Raw genomic sequence first — 21,641 nt, 5'->3', positions numbered from 1 at the left:
AATAGAGAGGAGTAAGAAACAAATAGAAAAATAGAATGAGATAATAATCTTCTATTTTATCTATTTTCTTTTTTATGAGATAATAATCTTCTATTTTAGAAAGGGCTTCCTGCTTGCAAACACACACACACACACACACACACACACACACACACACACACACACATTCTTATTTGGACCCTATGATATAATTTGAAGTAACATAACATAACCATTAACCCCAGCATACAGCACAAGAGAATGATTAATCTGAGCAAAATCATTATGCAGTGAAATGGCAAGAGTTTATTTGAACAGTAACCCTAGCAGACTGAGCTCACTGCATAACCCAAAGTAAGTCACTTGGTGCTTTTTGTTAGTTTGTTGTTATTTATTTATTTATTTTTCTGACTTAAGGAAGGCCTTGTAAGTAGTGGTGGCTGAAGCAACATATTCAAACAACTATTATATAGGAAATCACATGTTAGGTCAAACAGCTAAAAACACAATTTAATATGCCTCCTCCTGACCTATTCCCTATACCTGAGAGAATAACCACCTTTCCTAGGCTGAAAACTCAAATTCTAACTCTATCCACTAGTAAAACCACCCATAAAACTTTGTCTTCTTTGTTCCTAGTCATAAAAATTATACAGTCTCCAGCAAATGAACTGAGAGGGTTCCTTTGCTGGAAAACCAAAAAATGTGATAATCTTTTACATTTAGTCTGTATTTATTGTTTATGGGAATAAATATATATTTGCCCTTTAATTCATTCACATGTTCACTGATTTACCTAGCTAAACCCTCAACTGTGAGTGATGTGGGAATCACAGCCTATTAACTCATTTTATCAATAAGTATTCAACAAGGCCCAGATATTACTAAACCCTCTGCTAGTAGCTGGACTTATCAAGATGTGTAAGACAGATAATCGAGCATTTATGAAGCTTACAGTTTAATGCAGAAAATAGGCATTAAAGAAATGATTGCTAGGGTAGCATATTAATTTTTTATGGATTCTCTAACAACTTACTAAAAAGTGAGTGGTTTTCAAAAAGAGAACTTTATTTTCTCATAATCCTGGAGGTCGGAAGTCCAAAATCAAAATGTCCACAGAGCTATACTCTTTCGGGAAGTTCTAGGAGGAATCCATTCTTTGCTTCTTCCAGCTTCTGGTGCTTGACAGCATTTCATGGCTTGAGGTTTCATTATATTACAATTGTCTCTTCTGTGTATCCCTCCTCTGTGTTTTTCTCTCTGGTAAGGACCCTTATGATGAGATTTAGAGCCTAATCAGATAATCCATAGTAATCTTCTCAAGATGCTTAATAATATCCACAAAGGTCCTTATAGCAAACAAGATAATGTTTACAAGTGTCAAGAATTAGGACTTTGTATCTTAAGGTGGCCATTATTCAACCAACTACAAATGGGTATGAGTTAGAGCACAGGAGAAACAAATTGTGCCATAGGAGCATATATTTGACATGTTTCACAATCACTTATTAACAGTCAACATTGTCTCAAGAAATTGGAAGTTCAGTGTTTGTCAAGATAATATTAAAATCACATTATTTGGGGAGGAAAATGGTCTATTATCTTTCTGTCATGTGGACCTGTTTACTCTCAACTATGAGTTAAGCACAATACACACCTGTACTCTATAAGTAAAAATCAAAAATGCCTTCAGAGGTTAGGTCTACTATATAAATCAGCCAAATATCATGAGTTAGACAGTAAGGTGTAATTAAGTCATTTGGAAACTGGAAGAAATACATTTAATGAGCTTAGAATTCAACAAACCCAAAGTTTGAAAAATGCAAAAAAAAAAAAAATAGTAAATAGACACAGTACAGTAGAAATTAAAACCAAAGACAAAAATCTTGAAAGCACCAGGAGATAAGAGACCCATCACATAGAAGTTAACCCCAATTACAATTAACTTCTCAAAAGAAACAAAGGAGGTCAGAATGCAACGGGATGACATATTCAAATTGCTAAATGAAAAAACTGTCAACCAGGAATCTTATAGCCAGAGAAACCTATCTTTCAAAAATTAAGGTGATGTCCAGGTGCAGTGACTCATACCTGTAATCCCAGCAATTTGGGAGGCAGAGGCGAGCAGATCACCTGAGGTCAGGAGTTCGAGACCAGCCTGGCCAACATGGAGAAACTCCATCTGTACTAAAAATACAAAATTAGCTGGGTGTGGTGATGCATGCCTGTAATCCCACCTACTTGGGAGGCTGAGGCAGGAGAATTGCTTGAACCCTGGAGGCAGAGGTTATGGTGAGCCAAGATCACACCATTGCACTCCAGCTTGGGCAACAAGAGCAAAACTCTGTCTAAAAAAAAAAAAAAGAAGAAAAGAAAAGTGTAATACACCATCCCGGATAAACAAAACTGAGAGAATTCAATGCTAGTAGACATAACATACAATAATGCTAAAGGAATTTCTTCGGGCTGAAGGTAAATGACATCAGACAGTAATTCAAATTCACATGAAAATATCCAGAGCACCAGTAACACACTTGACAATGACAGAGAAAAGGGGCAGAAACAAAGGTGTATTGGAGTTTGGAGTAAGGAAATGATACCTTATGGTGATGCAGATCCACACATAGAGAGAAAGAGAACCAAAAAGGTCAAATAAGAAAGTTGGCCAGGCTCAGTGGCTCAGGCCTGTAATTCGAGCACTTTTGGAGGCTGAGGCGGGCGGATCATGAGGTCAGGAGTTCAAGACCAGCCTGGCCAATATGGTGAAATCCCACCTCTACTAAAAAATACAAAAGTTACCTGGGCATGGTGGCATGCACCTGTAGTCCCAGCTACTCAAGAGGCTGAGGCAGGAGAATCGCTTGAACCTGGGAGGCAGAGCTTGCAGAGAGCTGAGATCATACCACTGCACTCCAGCCTGAGCCACAGAGTGACACTTTGTCTCAAAAAAAAAAAAAAAAAAAAAAAAAAAAACATATATATATATATACATATATATACTTTTCTACTTTCTTCCCTCAGCTTCTTTAAAAGACATAAGATTACAAACAGCAATAGTTATAAAAATATATTGTTGTATTTCAACATATATAGATGTTTTACTTGTGTGTCAGTTTTATGACTTATCAACCATGTAACAAAATATGTATCAGTCATAGAACAAAAAAGTGGGGAAAAAATAGAGCTATATAAAATTAAAATTTATTTACTTGGTTGTAACCAAAATACTATATATCTGAAGTAGATTCTGATAATTTCAAATGTATATTATATGCTCCAGAGCAACCACTAAAATACAATTTTAAAATATAATTAAAAAATAAAGAGACTCATTTCATAGTAATAAAAGGTTCAATTCACCAGACAGACAAAACAACGATCAACATATATGGACCCAATAAGAGACTCCAAGTGACATACACACACAGACACACACACGCACACACACACACACACACACTGATGAAGCAAAAACTAACAGGATTAAAGGGAGAAATAGACAATTCAACAATAATAGCTGGAAACTTAAAAGCTCACCTTCAAAAGTAGAGCAATTAGGAAGAAGATATATAAGGAAATAGAACACTTAAATAATACTTAAAATTTTTAAAAAACTAATAGACATACATAGAACACTCTACAAAATAGTAACACATTTTTCATGAGAGACCTCATGCTATCATAAAACAAGCCTCAATAAATTTAAGGGATTGAAAATATATTTTACATGTTTTATGACCAAAATGGAATTAAATTAGAAATTAGTGACACAAGGATATTTGGGAAAACTACAAATATAAAGAAATTAAACAACATACTTCTGAAAACTAATTGGTCAGAGAAATCCAAAGGAAAACTAGAAATACTTTGAGATGAATGAAAACAAGGACACAACATGCTCAAACCAGTGCTAAATGCCTATATTAAAAAATAAGAAAAATTTCAAATCAGACTTATGTTTTCACCTTAGTAACCAGAAAAAGAGTAAACTAAAACCAAGCAGAAGGGAGAAAATATGTAAAAACCTGAGGAGAAGCAAATGAAATGGAGAGTAGAAAACAATGGACAAAATCAGCAAAAGCAAAAAGCAGTATGTGAAAACAACTTTTTAAATGACAAAGTTTAAGCTCTACTTATATAAAAATGTAAAAAGAGGAGGGAAGGGAAAACTCAAATTACTAAAATTAGGAATAAAAGAAGGATCATTATTGCTCTTACAAAAATTTTAAAAAATCACACAAAATAATAAACACATGTATGTCAACAGATTACAATTAATAATATAAAATTAACAATTCCTAGAAAGACTTAAATTACTGATAATGGCTGACAAAAAATATATATAGGCCTATCACAAGTATAAAGACAAAATTAGTAACTAAAAAAGCTTTTCACACACAGAAAAAGCCCAGGCCCAGATGGCTTCACTGAACCAAACATTCAAAGAATCAATGGAATTCATCACAAACTCTTTTAAAGCAACAGGTGACAAAACACTTCCCAAATTATCCAATGAGGCCAGTATTATCTTGATACCAAAGATACCAAATGTATCACAGGATAAAAAAGATATACAAAACAATATATTTTATGAATATGGAGACAAAAATCCTCAATAAAATACTAGCAAAACAAATCCAACCACATTTACAAGTTATTATATACCACAATCAAGTAGGATTATTCCAGAAATGCAAGGTTAGTTTAATACAATGAAAGGAATTAATGTAATATATCATATTAATACAATAAAAGACACAAGCATATTATTGTTTCCATAGATGTAGGAAAAAAAATCATTTGACAAAAGCCAACATACTTCCCTGACAAAAATTCTAAGTAAATTAGGAATAGAAAGGAATTTCCTCAAGTTCATAAGGAACATCTACAAAAACCTCCCATAACTAACATCTTATTTAATTGTGAGAGATGGAATGCTTTCCTCCTAAAAATAAAAGCCACTCAAGTATGTGTGCTCTAGCCACATCTATTTAACATCACACTGTGAATCTAGCCAGGAAAATTAATCAGGGAAAAGACAGAAAATACAACAAATTGGAAAGGAAGAAGTAAAAATATCTTTGCAGATGCTTTGTGTGTCGCAAATGACATGATCCCATATATAGAAAATTCTAAGGAATCCATTAAAAAACTGTTAGAACTAATAAATGAGTTCAAGTCAATATTAAAAATCAATTGTAGTTTTTATTAGCAATGAACAATCTGAAAATGAAGAAGGAAAAATAATTTCTTTTATGAGGGTTTCAAAACACTAAAATATTTAGGAATAAATTTAGATATAAAGTTAAAAAGTGTAAGACATACACTGAACATTATAAAACATTGCTGAAAATATTTCAAATGAGCTAAATAAACTGAAATATACCTTACGTTTATAGAGTAGAAGACAATATTGTTAAGATGGCAGTACTTCAAACATTATTTTTCAGGATCACTGCAATCACTACCAAAATTCCAAATAGCTTTTCGTGAAAATTGACAAGTTGGCCTTAAACTTTATATGTAAATTCAAGGAAATGAGATTAGACAAAATAGCCATTAAAAAAAAGAAATTTGGAGTTCACACACTTCTTAATTTCAAAGTTTACCACACTAAAGTCTTTCTTAGATAGTGTGGCATTGGCATGTGAATTGATATACAGATCAGTGGAATAAAATTGAGACTTCAGAAATAAAGCCTTCCATTTATTCAATTCATCTTCAAAAGACATGTCAAAACAATACAGTAGGAAAAGAATTTAACAAATAATTCCAGGACAACTATATACCCAAATGAAAAGGAATAGTCAGGTCCCAACCTCAACACACACATAAAAATTAAATTAAATGATCAATGTAAATGTAAGAGCTAAAACTAAAAATTTGTACAAGGTTACCTAGAAGTAAATGTTTGTAACCTTGGGTAAGGCAAAGTCCTCATAACCACCAAAATTAAAAGCAACAAAAGGAAAAATTATAAATTGAACTACGTAAATATTCAAAATGTTTATGATGCAAATAATACCATCAAAAAGTGAAATGACATCTCATACAAATGGGAGAAAATATTTGGAAATCATATATCTAATAAAGGACTTACATCCATGATATATGAAAACACAACTCAATAATACAAAGTCAAATAACCCAATTTAAAAACTGCTAAATAATTTGAACAGACATTTCTCCAAAAAGATGTTTAAATGACAAACACACACAAGAAAAAATGCTCAATATAATTCATAATTAGATAAATGCAAATCAAAATAACAATGGAACACTACTTCACATGCACTAGGATTGCTATATTAAAAAACAGCAAGTATTGGCAAGGATCTGGAAAAATTGGAATCCTCATACATTGCTGGTGGGAATGCAAAATAATGCAGTTGCTTTGAAAACAGATTGGCAGTAACAAAAAGTTAAACATAGACTTACCAGATGACTTGGTAAGCCAAAATCATGTATATATGAAATATATATATATATATATATACACACACACACACACACATTCAAAAGGAATAAGTTCACCCAAAGTATATTATACATAAATATTAATAGCAGCATATTTGTAATATCCAAAAAGTGGGAACTCAAATGTCCCTGAACTGAAAAATGTATAAGCAAAATTGTGGCATAACCATACAAAGGACTATCTTTCTACCATAAAAAGAAATGAAGTACTGATTCACCTACGGATAAACCTTGAAGACATTAAGTTTCATGAAAGAGGCCAGACATAAAAGACCACATATTGTATGATTCGATTTATATGAAATGTAGAAAATAGGCAAATGTATGTAGATAGAAATGGGGCCACATGCAGTGGCTCATGCCTGTAATCCCAGTGCTTTGGGAGGCTGGGGAAGGTGGATCTCTTGAGCCCAAGAGTTTGAGACATAGTGAGACCTTCATCGCTACAAAAACATAAACAAATTGGCTGGGCATGGTGACATGCCTGTAGTCCTAGCTGCTCAGGAGGCTGAGGTTGTAGGATCACTTGAGCCCATGAGGTTGAGGCTGCAGTGAGTCACGATTGTGCCCCTGCATTTCAGCCTTGGCAACAGAGTGAGAAACTATCTCAAAACAATAAAAATAAAAATAATGAAATTAGTTTATTGTTTATTTAGAACTGGGGAGGAGAAAAATAAGGACTGGCTGTTAACAGCTACAAAGTATCTTTTAGGAGGGACAAAATGTTCTAAAATTAGATGATGGTAGTTGTACAACCCTTTGAACATACTAAAATTATTGAATTATACACTTTATATGATTAATTTTATAATATGTGAGTTCTATCTCAATAAAGCTGTTAAGATAAATAGTTGCTAATGGTTTTGGATTTTGAGTTCAAGGATGCAAAAACATAATAAAATGAGGAGGGGAGGGGAGGGAACGGGAGGGAAGGGAAGGAAAAGGAAGCAAAGGGAAGGGAATAAACCAAGTGGAGGAGCTCATGCAATCCAAATTCAAACACTCCACAATATGGAGTCGAGTGCAGAGTGAAAACAGAAGTGGCTCAACCAATACTGTAGTGGTGATTATGAGAGTGTGCTGGTAAATATTTAAGAACTGTCTCTTGAAAACATATATAATATATAAGGTTATAAACAGTACTGATATAAAAGATGTGTAACATAAGTTATAAATAATAAAATATATAATAATTATTACTATAAATTTCATATAGGTGACCAATTCTCACAGAATACTTTCATTGATTTTTGCTGAACCCTTGTATATCCAGCCAACCTATGGTTTTGACTGAACTATTATATGGCAAATAAAACTCCATATCAATCTTCAAATACTTTTCCCAATATTTTTTGTAATTGATATGGTATGTGATTTACTGTTAAATTATTTCTCACTCTTATACAAATTTTATTCATTAAACTGAAACTTCTGGCCTGGCAAGGTGGCTCAAGCTTGTAACCCTAGCACTTTGGGAGGCCGAGGCAGGTGAATCAATTGAGGTCAGCAGTTTGAGACCAGCCTGGCCAACATGGAAAGCCCTGTTTCTGCTAAAGATACAAAAATTAGCCAGGTGTGGTGGCACACACATGTAATCCCAGCTACTCAGGAGGTTGAAGCAGGAGAATTGCTTGGACCTGGGGAGTGGAGGTTGCAGAAAGCCAAGATTGCACCACTTCACTCCAGCTTGGGCAAAAGAGCAAAACTCCATCTCAAAAGAAAAAAAAAAAAACTGAAACTTCTTTCAGCTTTACTAAGACAATGGACAAAATCATAAATCTGTCCTGACTTACGTCATTTGCTAATTTATATGTTGTGTAAGTACTTCTACCATTGTTTCTTTCAAGTTACCAGTGTGAAATCACCAAACGTGAACTTGAAAACAGAATCACAATAATCCTCCATTATATGGTATTTGCACATAATGATACTATAAACTAGATGCACCACCTCAAGAGTATAGACAGTATTACATTATATAAAAATAATTATTCATGATAAATTTTGAGCATATATTCCCTTTTAATATTAATTACTTAATAAGTTTATATCATTCAACCTTTGGTAATTGCTGGGTTTCATAAATGGATTGCAAAATTTCCAAAAAGTTACCTGTTAGCTCTCATGAGTTAGTACAATCCAGCTCCAGGATATCAACATTTTTATGTCATTCAAGATGAGTAAATGACAGATTCACTGAATTCAGCAAATATTTTATAGAACAGTCACTGTGGTCAACCATTGACATAAAAAGCTTCAAAGAACAAGAACTCAAAAAACTAACTGATCTAATGTGACACTTCAGGGTGCTATGAAAAACATAGCTACTATTGAAAAAGTTTTACATTAAAGCTAATTTGATAGCAAAACTAACCAAATTTGTAAATTGAGTTAGTGATAGCAAGTCTGTGCTCAACAAAATTATTGCTTTATTTAATGTTTTGTTGTATTATATTAACACACTAAAATGATTGAAGGAAAGAAAAGTTAGGCTAAAAACGAGTTACCCCTTACTTAACTTTATGCTTTCTCACTAATTGGCAATTGGTAAGATAATATACATACACATAAAAATGTAAAGCAATTATATGAAGTTGACAAATGAGAGACACCATGCTTAGAGATACTAACTTTTTTATTATGATAAAATCAAAGTGTCATTTATGTTAAAAGGCTGATATACAGCTCTCCATGACTCTTCTCCTTATAGTATCTACTTGGAATATACTTTTTCTGAGCTTCAAATTCAACTTCTGTTTAAATTCTGAACTTTCACCAGTATGACGAAAACAGACAGAAAGAACTGATGCAGAAATAATCATTATGGAGTAGATCACTGTCCTGAACTTCTTCCTAACTCCCATTCTCCACAAGCCATTGTATCTGCTTTGGAGGTAATTTGGCAAGATATTGACAGACAAGAACACTGTTATAATGCTAAATTATACTAGTCAGACTGAAACAGGATAGTTTGCTGCGTTTCCCAATTAATTAAAAATAATATTTGAAAGTCATAATTTTGATATATCAAACACCTACTGAAAGGTTTTTATGGAAATTGTAATAGAAAATTCAAACTAAGGTCAATATAGCACATTTTACCTTCTAGGACTCAATGAATGAAAATAGTTGTTACCTTTTCTAGTCACAGTGTTATCAACCAGATATTCTAATGGGCAAAATCATCATTATAAAGTAGCTCGTGTAATCAATAGCAATTTTAGTAAAATATTTACAAATAAAAGCAGTATGATTTAAACTTTATAATTTATAAGCAACAAATAAAAGAATGACATAATATAAAAGAGGAGATAATAAAATAATTATAAATTTCTAGCAATCAATTTTTAAGAGTCCTAAACTCAAGAATTTATAGAGATCATCTGTAAATAATCTAATTTTCACAAATAGTATGTTTATAACTCTAATTAAGAATTTTTAATAGGCAGTATTCCTTGACATCTTCTCATGTATTTGAGTTACTATTTCTAAAAAGGAAAAGAAAAACATAAGAATTTTAAATGAACATTATCTCGGGGAAAAGAAACAACAGTACAAAGTAACAGTAGCATAAAAGAAAAATTCATTTTTAACTTAAAATACTTCAACCAAAAAATCTGTTTCTGTGAAAAGCAAACATATACAAAAATTATTAATTTTATACCAGCAATTCATTTGGAAAAGCAGATAAAATTTACATCTACTCTTTCCAAAATTAATGATTTACCCAAGAAAATAATACTGAATTCCAAGTTTTTGTTTCTTCAGTGAGACTATATATAATTATTTATATAAAATACTCACAATTGTTTACATAGAATATTCATCTTCTTTCTAGCACAAAAAGTCCATGTTTCCAGGAGGCCAATCCCCATGTGAAAAGAAGACTAGAAAAACACTGCTTGGTCATATGTGCAGATGCTGGCTAAGTGAGTTTTATTTGTTGGATATTGTCTTACAAGGGACTTTCCATCACATCCCTTACATATGCTGTTGCTTCCCTTAAAATACAAGTAATTTTCAATTTTGAGGTACTGACTAGCCATTTATTCAGGCTGCATGTTTCTTGGCTTTGTCATTATTTCACTGCTCTAGCACCTATTAAACAGTTTATATAGCAGCTTTTGGTGTTTTAGTCATGAAGTCTTTGCCTATGCCTATGTCCTGAATGGTACTGCCTAGGTTTTCTTCTAGGGTTTTCATGTTTTTAGGTTTTATGTCTAAGTCTTTAATCCATCTTGAGTTAATTTTTGTATAAGGTATAAGGAAGGGGTCCAGTTTCAGTTTTCTGCAAATGGCTAGCCAGTTTTCCCAACACTGTTTATTAAATAGGGAATCCTTTCCCCATTGCTTGTTTTTATCAGGTTTGTCAAAGATCAGATGGTTGTAGAAGTGTGGCATTATTTCTGAGGCCTCTGTTCTGTTCCATTGGTCTATATATCTGTTTTGGTAGCAGTACCATGCTGCTTTGGTTACTGTAGCCTTGTAGTATAGTTTGAAGTCAGGTAGCATGATGCCTCCAGCTTTATTCTTTTTGTTTATGATTGTCTTGGCTATATGGTTCCTTATAAAATTTAAGGTAGTGTTTCTTTTCTAATTCAGTGAAGAAAGTCAAAAGGTAGCTTGATGGGGATAGCATTGAATCTACAAATTGCTTTGGGCAGTATGGCCATTTTCACAATATTGATTCTTCCTACCCATGAGCATGGAACGTTTTTCCATTTATTTGTGTCCTCTCTTATTTCCTTGAGCAGTGGTTTCTAGTTCTCCTTGAAGAGGTCCTTCACATCCCTTGTAAGTTGTATTCCGAGGTATTTTATTCTCTTTGTAGCAATTATGATGGGAGTTCACTCATGATTTGGCTCTCTGTTTGTCTGTTATTTGTGTATAGGAATGCTTGTGATTTTTGCACATTGATTTTGTATCCTGAGACTTTGCTCAAGTTGCGTATCAGCTTAAGGAGATTTTGGGCTGAGACGATGGGGTTTTCTAAATATACAATCATGTCATCTGCAAACATAGACAATTTGACTTTCTCTCTTCCTATTTGAATACCCTTTATTTCTTTCTCTTGTCTGATTGCCCTGGGCAGAACTTCCAACACTATGTTGAATAGGAGTGGTGAGAGAGGGCATCCTTGTCTTGTGCCAGTTTTAAAAGGGAATGCTTCCATTTTTTGCCCATTCAGTATGATATTGGTCATAGGTTTGTCATAAACAGCTCTTATTATTTTGAGATACGTTCCATCGGTAACTAGTTTATTGAGAGGTTTTAGCATGAAGTGGTGTTAAATTTTATTGAAGGCCTTTTCTCCCTCTATTGAGATAATCGTGTGGTTTTTGTTATTGGTTCTGTCTATGTGATGGATTACGTTTATTTATTTGCATATGTTGAACCAACCTTGCATCCCAGGTATGAAGCTGACTTGATAGTGATGGATTAGCTTTTTGATGTGCTACTGGATTCAGTTTGCCAGTATTTTATTGAGGATTTTGGCATCGATGTTCATCAGGGATACTGGTCTGAAATTTTCTTTTTTTTTTTTCTTTTTCCTTTTTTTTTTTTTTTTTTGTTGTTGTTGTTGTGTCTCTGCCAGGCTTTGTTATCAGGATGATGCTGGCCTCATAAAATGAGTTAAGGAAGATTTCCTCTTTTTTCTATTGTTTCAAATAGTTTCAGAAGGAATGGTACTAGCTCCTCTTTGTACCTCTGGTAGAATTTAGCTGTGAATCCATCTGGTCCTGGGCTTTTTTTGGCTGTTAGGCTATTAATTACTCCCTCAATTTCAGAACTTGTTATTGATCTACTCAGGGATTCGACTTCTTCCTGGTTTAGTTTTGGGAGGGTGTATGTATCCAGGAATTTATCCATTTCTTCTATATTTTCTAGCTTATTTACATAGAGGTGTTTATAGTATTCTTTGATGGTAGTTTGCATTTCTGTGGGATCAGTGGTGATATCCCCTTTATCATTTCTTTATTGTGTCTGTTTGATTCTTCTCTCTTTTCTTCTTTATTAGTCTGGCTAGTGATCTATTTTGTTGAGCTTTTCAAAAAAAAAAAAAAAAAAAAAAAAAACTCGCTCCTAGATTCATTTATTGTTTTGAAGGCTTTTTCGTGTCTCTATCTCCTTCAGTTCTGCTCTGATCTTAGTTATCTCTTGTCTTCTCCTAGCTTTTGAATTTATTTGGTCTTCCTTCTCTAGCTCTTTTAATTGTGATGTTTGGGTGCCAATTTTAGCTCTTTACAGCTTTCTCCTGTGGGCATTTAGTGCTATAATTTTCCTCAACACTGCCTTAGCTGTGTCCCAGAGATTCTGGTATGTTGTGTTTTTGTTCTCATTGTTTTCAAAGTACTTATTTATTTCGGCTTTAATTTCGTTATTTACCCAGTTGTCATTCAGTAGCAGGTTGTTCAGTTTCCATGTAGTTGTACCGTTTTGAGTGAGTTTCTTAATCCTGAGTTCTAATTTGATTGTACTGTGGTCTGAGAGACTGTTATGATTTCCGTTCTTTTGCATTTGCTAAGGAGTGTTTTACTTCCAATTATGTGGTCAGTTTTAGAATAAGTGAGATGTGGTGCTGAGAAGAATATATATTCTGTTGATTTGGGGTGGAGCGTTCTGTAGATGTCTATTAGGTCTGCTTGGTCTAAAGCTGAGTCCAATCCTGAATATCCTTGTTAATTTTCTGCCTCATTGATCTGTCTAATATTGACAGTGGGGTGTTAAATCTCCAACTATTATTGTGTGGGAGTCTAAGTCTCTTTGTAGGTCTCTAAGGACTTGCTTTATAAATCTGGGTGTTCTGGTATTAGGTGCATATATATTTAGGTTAGCTCTTCTTGTGAAAATATATACAAACTATTTTTTCCTTGAAAATTGAATTATTTAATATAAATACAGGGTTCATCTGAAGATTTAATCATTTGAGCTATCTTTTTTAGTCATCATTGTGGCTAATTCAGTGTTTGACTGCAATTGAGAAGTACAATTACATCTTCTTGCATTTTCCCTTAACTAATAGGCATAATCATTGTGTGATAGAGTAGTAAATTCCTTTTTATACCTTTGGGGGTAGGATGCAGAGCAAAGCAAATAAAAATTAGGTTGAGAGATGCTAATATTCATAGTAATTTTAATGATTAAAAATAGGTCAAAATATTTCTGTTGTCCATAGCCAACAATCTATAATACATGAGTATGTTGGAAAGAAATGCTAAAAGAATAAAAATCTTTAAAGCCTTCAGAGATAAGAGTCAATCTTGTGAATAATAATCACAGAAAATAAAAGGACTTTTATTTTGGGAAAATTCTGGGAGTCGTAAGTTTGTTGGGGTACATGTGGCCACCAAGTAAGAAATTTTAACCTAAATACAAGGCAAGGAATTAAAGCCTAGAAAGAAAGATTATTTTTTCACTATTAAATTAATCAGAATAGTTATGATAGTGTTTCAATCAGAAGCAAACATGAAGATTTAGCAAGTAAGATCTGTGAGAGAGATATCAAAACTTTGTTATCATCACACCCTGTGTTTTTATTGCTGAATGATATCCCATTGCATGGTGGTGCCATAATTTGTCGTTCCATTCTCCAGTTAATGATCGTCTAGGTTGATTCCAGTGTGCCACCCTTTGGAGAAAGCTACTATTTTAACTTGTCTGTTCACTATATGACACTCTACATAATGAACTCATTAAGAGAAAACGCTTAGTGATCATTATTTTAAAAACGTAATACCTAGAATTGCCCCTGGTATATACTACATAATCAGCAAATGTTCAATTGAAGTAGAATTTATACCTCTATAACCTGGTTTATTTGCAGAATTTCCTTGCTGAAAGTTAGTTCATGCTGTAGGTACTGGGAGGTGATACCACATTATGCCCCTTTGAGGCAGACTATCATATTCCTCTATTTACTACCTAAGTTGCCTTGGGGAATTTTCTTACATTTCCCTGGGCCTTGGTTTTCTCATCTAAAATATGAAGATAATTATATAATATATCTGCTTAATTTAGGATTAATTGAATTTTGCCCAGAATTTAATAAGTACTCAACAAATGTTAGTTAGTACTTTATTACTGATAATGTGTGTCCTTCAAATATCTGACTAAGCCTATTACATGAAGAAAATGTTGAGAATAGTGCCCTCAAAAAATGTGGAAGGAAATTTAAAGGCACCAAGAATAGCCAACAAAATATTAAAGGAGAAGAATAAAGTCATAGGACTGACACTACTCAACTTCAAGGCTTACTATAAAGCTGTGGTAATCAAGACAGTATGTATTGGCAACAGAACAAACGAGGATCAGTGGAATAGAATAGAGAGCCCAGAAATAGACCTACATAAATATACTCAACTGATCTTTGACAAAGGAGCAACAGCAATACAATGGAGAAAAGATGGTTTTAGCAAATGTAGCTGGAACAGCTGGATATGCACGTGGGGAAAAAAAGGAGTCTAGACATTGTTCAAAAAGATAACTGAAAATGAATCCTAGACTAAATGTTAAATACAAAAAATATATACAACTTTTATCCTAGAAGATAAAATAGGAGAAAATCTACATGACTTGGGCATGGATATGACTACTTTTTAGATACAACACCAAAGGCATGATCCATGAATGAAAGAATTGATAAGCTAGACTTCGTTATGATTCAAAACTTCTGGTCATGAAAGACATAGTCAAGAGAAGGAGAAGACAAGCAACAGACTGGAAGAAAATCTGATAAAGGACTTATTTGAAATATACAAATAACACATAAAATTCAACAATAGGAAAACAAACTGATTTTAAAATGTACAAAAGATCTGAACAGACACCTCATCAAAGAAGATGCTCTACATCACATGTCACTGAGAAAATGCAAATTAAAACAATGAGATACCACTACATAGCTATTAGAATGACCAAAATTCAAAACACTAACAACACCAAAAGCTGGTGAGGATATGGAGAAAAAAAAAAAAAAAAAAAAAAAACATTCATTGTTCATAGGAATGTAAAACCTCATAGCACTCTGGAAGAAAGTTTGGCACTTTCTGATAAAACTAAACATACTCTTATCATATGATCCACCAAACATATCTCTTTGTATTTACCCAAAGAGGCTGAAAACTTAAGTCTACAAAAAACCTACACACAGATGTTTATAGCAGCTTTATTTATAATTGCCAAAATTTGGAAGCAAACAAGATGTCCTTCAGTAGGTGAGTGAATATACTTGGGTGCACCCAGACAATGAAATATTACTTAGCACTAAAAAAAAATGAACTATCAAGCCATGAAAATACATGAAAGAATCTTAAATGTATATTATTGAGTGATAGAAGCCAATCTGAAAGGGCTAAACACTATATGGTTCCAAATATCTGACTTTCTGGAAAACGGCAAAACTAAGGAGACAGTAGAAAGATCAGTGGTTGCCAGGGTTTATGGGAAGGGAGGGATGAATAGACAAAGCACAAAATATTTTTAGGGCAGTGAAACTATTCTGTATGACATGATATTGGTAGATAATGTCATTATACATTTTTTTCCAAACTCATAGAATGTACAAAACTGAGATTTAAACCTAATGTAAACTTCGGATTTTAATCATATGCCAGTGTAGTTTCATTGATTGTAACCAATGTACCACTTTGGTACAAGATGTTGATAGTGGGGGTGCTTATGAGCTTGTGAGAGCAGGGGATACCTGGAAACTCTATACTTTTGCTCAGTATTGCTGTGAACCTGAAGTCTATTTAAAATGAGAGGGGGAAAAGCATATACTCTTTGGGGGAGTGAAAGCCTTGCTTTCCCGTGTGGCAGCAGAGGAAAGTTATTCTAGTGGATTGACGACCAGCTCGAGGAAGTTTTTGTAAACTATGCTTGATCAATTTGAAAATGAAAAATTCACATTAAATTAGAATATAATAATGAAATATTTTTATCCCTTTTCAGTGTATGTATCACTAACTTTTTTCAAAACAATACTGAAAAATAAAAATCTGCCAAGGATAAGAGATGAAACATTAACTTATTTCAATATTCTTTTTAAAAAGAAAGAAACCTTCCATTATAAAATAACTAGAAAGAATGACTAACAAGCATAGTTTAAAATGCAGAGTTGACAGAGTCAGGTAAATTTCTAGGGTCATGTGAGCAATGGGCCACAAAAGGCTTGAAACAGAAATGTTCATGTAAAAAAAGGACTCTTAAAAAAATGTCCATACGCAGTGAATGAATGAACTACCAGGAAATCTGCCCATTTGTAAATAGACATGACAAGGTGATGTGTCTTAGGTTTATCTGGCTCTTGGTTTGAAAAGAAAATAGTCTAATCTTTTGGAAAACAATGGAGGAAAATTAATAGAGCCATGAGTCCTCAGATTTAAGAAACACAGTGAATCCCACACAGGATAATTTTGTTTGTAAAAATTCACTCTTGCATACATTACTATGTATAAAACTGCAGATAACCACAAACTGATTATATTTAAAAAAAAAAAAAAAAAAAAACAGCCAGGAAGATGAGACGAACCACCCTTATGGACCAACAGTTTGTCTGACAGCAAACCTCTCAGTAGTCACCAAGTGAGAAGGCAATACAATAATAGCTTCACGACTCTGAGGGCAAATGCTGATAAATGTAGATTTACATAATCAGATAAATTATCATGCAAGAAAGAGGGTTTTCTTCTGGCAAACACACCAAAAACATTTACCACCCTTATGAAGGGACTTAAAGGAAGTACCTCAGACAAAAGAAAATTGCTAGAAGATAATTGAAAGGGAATGCTAAAAATAGAAGTGCAATTTATTTGTAATACTTTAGAGTCTTTCAGCTATTTTTCCCCAAATCACATAGTAATAGATAAGTCATATTCTTAAGTAGTCAATAGTCAGGCATTATCATTATCAATTTTTAAGAAGAAAGAGAAGCATGGGACAGTTAAAATAAATTTGCCAAAATTAAGAGCTTTGCTCTTATATCTAGGAAACAACAGGGTTGTTTCCAGTTGTTTCTATTAAAAGCAATGCTGCTATAAATATTTTGCTTACATTTTTCATATACTCATGTACTCATTTCTTTTCAATACATCACTAGGAGCAGAATTATTTGGTCATAAGGTGTATTTATATTAACATTACACTACTTCCAATATTTATAAAATAATAACAAATCTCTAGAAGGCTCGAATCATGAAACAAGATGAACTTGTCTCTTAAATGTCCTTAATTCATATCCTCTTCCAATGTAAATTGAGTTTCTTTGTTGTGCTATTGCTCAGTTCCATATCAACTATTTATATTAAAACTATTAGGTGAAAATAATATTTGTTGAATGCTTAATATGTACTCCAGACTGCTACATACTTTACATGTATTAACTCCTTTAGTGTTCATAATAATCATCTATTATTCCCATTTCACAGGTAAGGAAGCTGAAACTCAAATAAATGAATACATTCCCTATGGTCAGATATCTAAGACATGGAAAGCACTGCAAGATATAAACCAGTGAATATGGCACTGCCTGGAGATCATTTCAGTAGGTCAGGTCATCTGGAAAGAGTGATTAGCCAAATCAATGCACAGAGACACATATGAATTGCAACATGTATAACAAACTGTGTTAAGACAGAGACTATATTGTAATAAAGGAACTTCAAAACACTGTAGCTTAAATAAGACAGAAATTAATTTCTCTCTCATCTAACAGTCCAGTGATCCACAGCCAGCATGGTAGCTCTGCCATCTAGAACATGTGGCTGCCAAGGTTTCCCAGACATTGTTATTTCCCAGCCGGAAGTAAAAGTGAAAGTAATGTAGAGGAAGTAAGTCAGATCCATCACTTCTGGTATGAATCACTGGCCCACACTTAATCATACAGCCGTATCTAGAGCTGAGGCAGGCTAGAAAATGTAGTCAGAAGATTGGCCATAAGGACTCAGACATAGGTCCAGCTAACATTCAGAGGATTCCATTACTAAAAGGACAAAAACAATGAATATGAAGAACAATTCATTTACTAGACAAATCTGTTGAAAACATAAGACATGTGCAAAGATGTAAGGGGAAACAGCTAGAAAACAGGTTAAATCCAACAGGCAGAGGCTGAAGAGAGTAACCTAATAGAGTAGTTAATGACAAGCCTTTAAAAAATAATTGAAATATAACTAAGACAAAATTCACAAAATGTAAGTGTAAAGTTTAACGAATTTACACATTAAACACATTCACATACAGATCACCAAGTTCCAGATATAGAAGAGTAGCAGCACCCCCACAAGCTCCTTTTGACTGCTTTCTAATCAGTCATCTTGCTTACCTCCCCAGAGAAAGCTACTACCTTAGCTTCTCAACATAGATTCGTGTTGCCTATTTTGTTATGGCATTATGTTTGTGGGATTTATACATGCTGTAGTGTGTAGCAGTACTTTTTTTATTGTTGCCTAGTATTCCATAGTAAAATATGCCATAACTTGTTTAACAATTTTTTTCAGGGAAAACATTAGAGTCATTTATGGTTTTTAACTATTAGAAATAATACTGCTATAATGGTTTCATTTGTGTTTTTTTGAGCACCCATCACTCATGTCATATAGAATTGCTATATACATATATGTACATATGTGTATATGTGTATATATGTGTGTGTGTGTATATATATGTTCAACTTTTGTAAAACATGCTAAATAGTTTTTCCCAAGTGGGTGTATTAACTAAATGTCTCTCTAGCAGTACTAACATTCTGATTGCTCAACATTCTCACAAACACTTGGGAATGTCAATCTCTTTCATTGTCGTCATTTTGATTAGTGTGGACAGTGGTTTTAATTTTAATTTCTCTGATGACTATTGAGGTTGTGAATCCTTTCTTACATTTATTAGTCATTTGGACACCCTCTTTTGTTGAATATCTCTCTTCGTCACTTGCCCAATATTTTATTGGCGGGTCTGCCTTTTTATAATAGCTCTCTATAAAGTCTGAATATGAATCTTTTGCCAATTTGTAACTTTCTTCTCAGTGAAAAGCTTTTGAATTTTTGAATGAAAGGATGACAAGAGCAGCTCCATATTTTGAGAAAATAAATCTTCCACAAATAAGTGAAAGCTGATCAGAGAGATGTTAAAAATGTAATACATATGTATATTTGAAAAATATGAGAATCTAACTTAAAGGAAAACAACAATGAAAAGAAAGAAAAATGTTAAAATATATATTTTATAAAGAATCACTGAGTTATTCAATAAATCAGAGAAGCCTTGATAACTGAGATACAGAACATTCATGAAGGACAGTAATAACTTGATAAAACAAGGCAGTCAATATTGGCTAAGTTGGGAATGCAGGAAAACTTAAATTTAGAATTACAGTCATGCATTGCTTAATGATGGGGATATATTCTGAGAAATGCATTGTTAGGTGATTTCTTTATCATGCAAACATCATAGAGTGTTCTTGCACAAACACAGATGGTATAGCCTACTACACACCTAGGCTGCATGGTATATTGCTTCTAGGTTACAAACCTGTACAGCATGTTACTGTACTGAATATTGTAGGTAATTTTAATACAGTGGGTATTTATACATTTAAATCTAGAAAAGGTACAGTAAAATATAGTATTATCATCTTATGAGACCATCATCATATACACCACCCATCCTTGACCAAAACATTATTATGCAGGACATGACTGTACTAAGGAGTGTTTCCTATTGAATTAGCAAGACATAAAGAAAATCACCAAGTAGTAGCAAATCTCAACTTTTTCCTGCTTAAATGTATTCTATCATTCTTCTCATGATTAAAAACTTCATATCCACTTTCTTTCTAATCACTCTAACAAGAAAAACAAAACAATTTAATGCAGGCTCAAAGAAAGCAAGATTAAGAAATCAGAAAGGAACAGAAAATGCTTTCCTATAGAAGGGTTTCCCCAAGAAAGAAGATTTGAGGAGGAACTATCTTGGATGTCTGTCAGAATATTTCCCATTCCCTTCCATGCTAGCCATGATGCCCTTCCTCTTCTGATTCTTAGTCTTCCTAACAAGTTACAAGGAAAGGCTGCAGAACTTCCCCTGCATTATATTCAAATGTTCATCAGAGTAAGATCTTACATCCTCTATCATTTTTCATTAGCAGCAACATCATCATCTAAAATTTACTGAGCACTTGCCATATACTGTGTATTATATGCATTATTTAATTCCCATAGTATCCTGTAAATAATTATGATTACTATTATTCCTATTTTATAGCTGGAGAAAATGAAACAGAAAGGTCAAGCAATTTGTCCAAGTGACACTGCCAGTAAGTTATGGAGCATGGCTACGAACCAAGGCAGCTTAACTCTGGAGCCTACTTTCTTACCTATTGTTCTCTACCTTCTCCTTGTCAGGTAACATGTAGCTATCATTCAGTTAAGGTTCTAAAAGTATAAGAATCATAAAAATTAGGATGTATCAGTAAGGACTTGGGATGTGGAAAGCCCCATACGGCATGAAGTGCTCAAAGGACAGAAATGAGACTGACACACAATAGTGAGTGATAAAGACAAAAGACCACTGAAAATACCTCAGGTCTATTCACTTGTCTCCCTCTCTACTTCCGTACCACTGTCATCGCTGATCCGGAACACTTCCATTGTCTTTAATCTCCTCTCCACTTGCAAACTGTCACCATTCCAATTCATTCTCCACCGTACAGCCTAATGATCATCTATAATTATGAAATAGTTCAGCCACTCTGAATAAAAACATTCAATGGCTTCCTGCTGCACGTAGTATAAAATCCAAATTCCTCACCATGGCCCACAGAGTCATGCAAAATCTGTCCCCTGCCTCCTTCCCACACTCACTACACCCCACTGTCCCCTTCTCATCATGTATATTGACTTTTATGTCATTTTCTTGAATACAGGAGGCCCTTCCCCATTGCAGGATCTTTGTGACTGCTATTCTCTTTGCCTGACCTGTTTTTTTCTCCAGCAACTTACATGTTTGGCTTCTTCTTATTCTTCATTCTGGTTTAACACATAAAACTTTTTTTTGGATCATCCTGTCTAGAGTGCTCCTCCCAGCTCTTCTTTATCATATAGCATCTGCCTTATTTCTGTAGAATTTACCAAAAACTGAAATTATATGACCTGGTCATAAATATATTAATCTTTCTTTTCTACTAGAAT

General features: G+C 33.6%; 1 protein-coding gene across 10 annotated transcripts in view; it reads right to left on the bottom strand.

Annotated features, from left to right (window-relative positions):
* NOL4 (nucleolar protein 4) overlaps positions 1-21,641 on the bottom strand; it is a 407,984-nt gene that overhangs the window by 323,541 nt on the left and 62,802 nt on the right. The gene's annotated exons all lie outside the window — the stretch shown is intronic.

The sequence above is a fragment of the Piliocolobus tephrosceles genome, chromosome 18 (genome assembly GCF_002776525.5).
Source record: "Piliocolobus tephrosceles isolate RC106 chromosome 18, ASM277652v3, whole genome shotgun sequence".
Lineage (NCBI taxonomy): Eukaryota > Metazoa > Chordata > Mammalia > Primates > Cercopithecidae > Piliocolobus > Piliocolobus tephrosceles.
The sequence above is the reverse complement of the archived record's forward strand: the minus strand, read 5'-3'. Positions and strand labels throughout refer to the sequence as shown.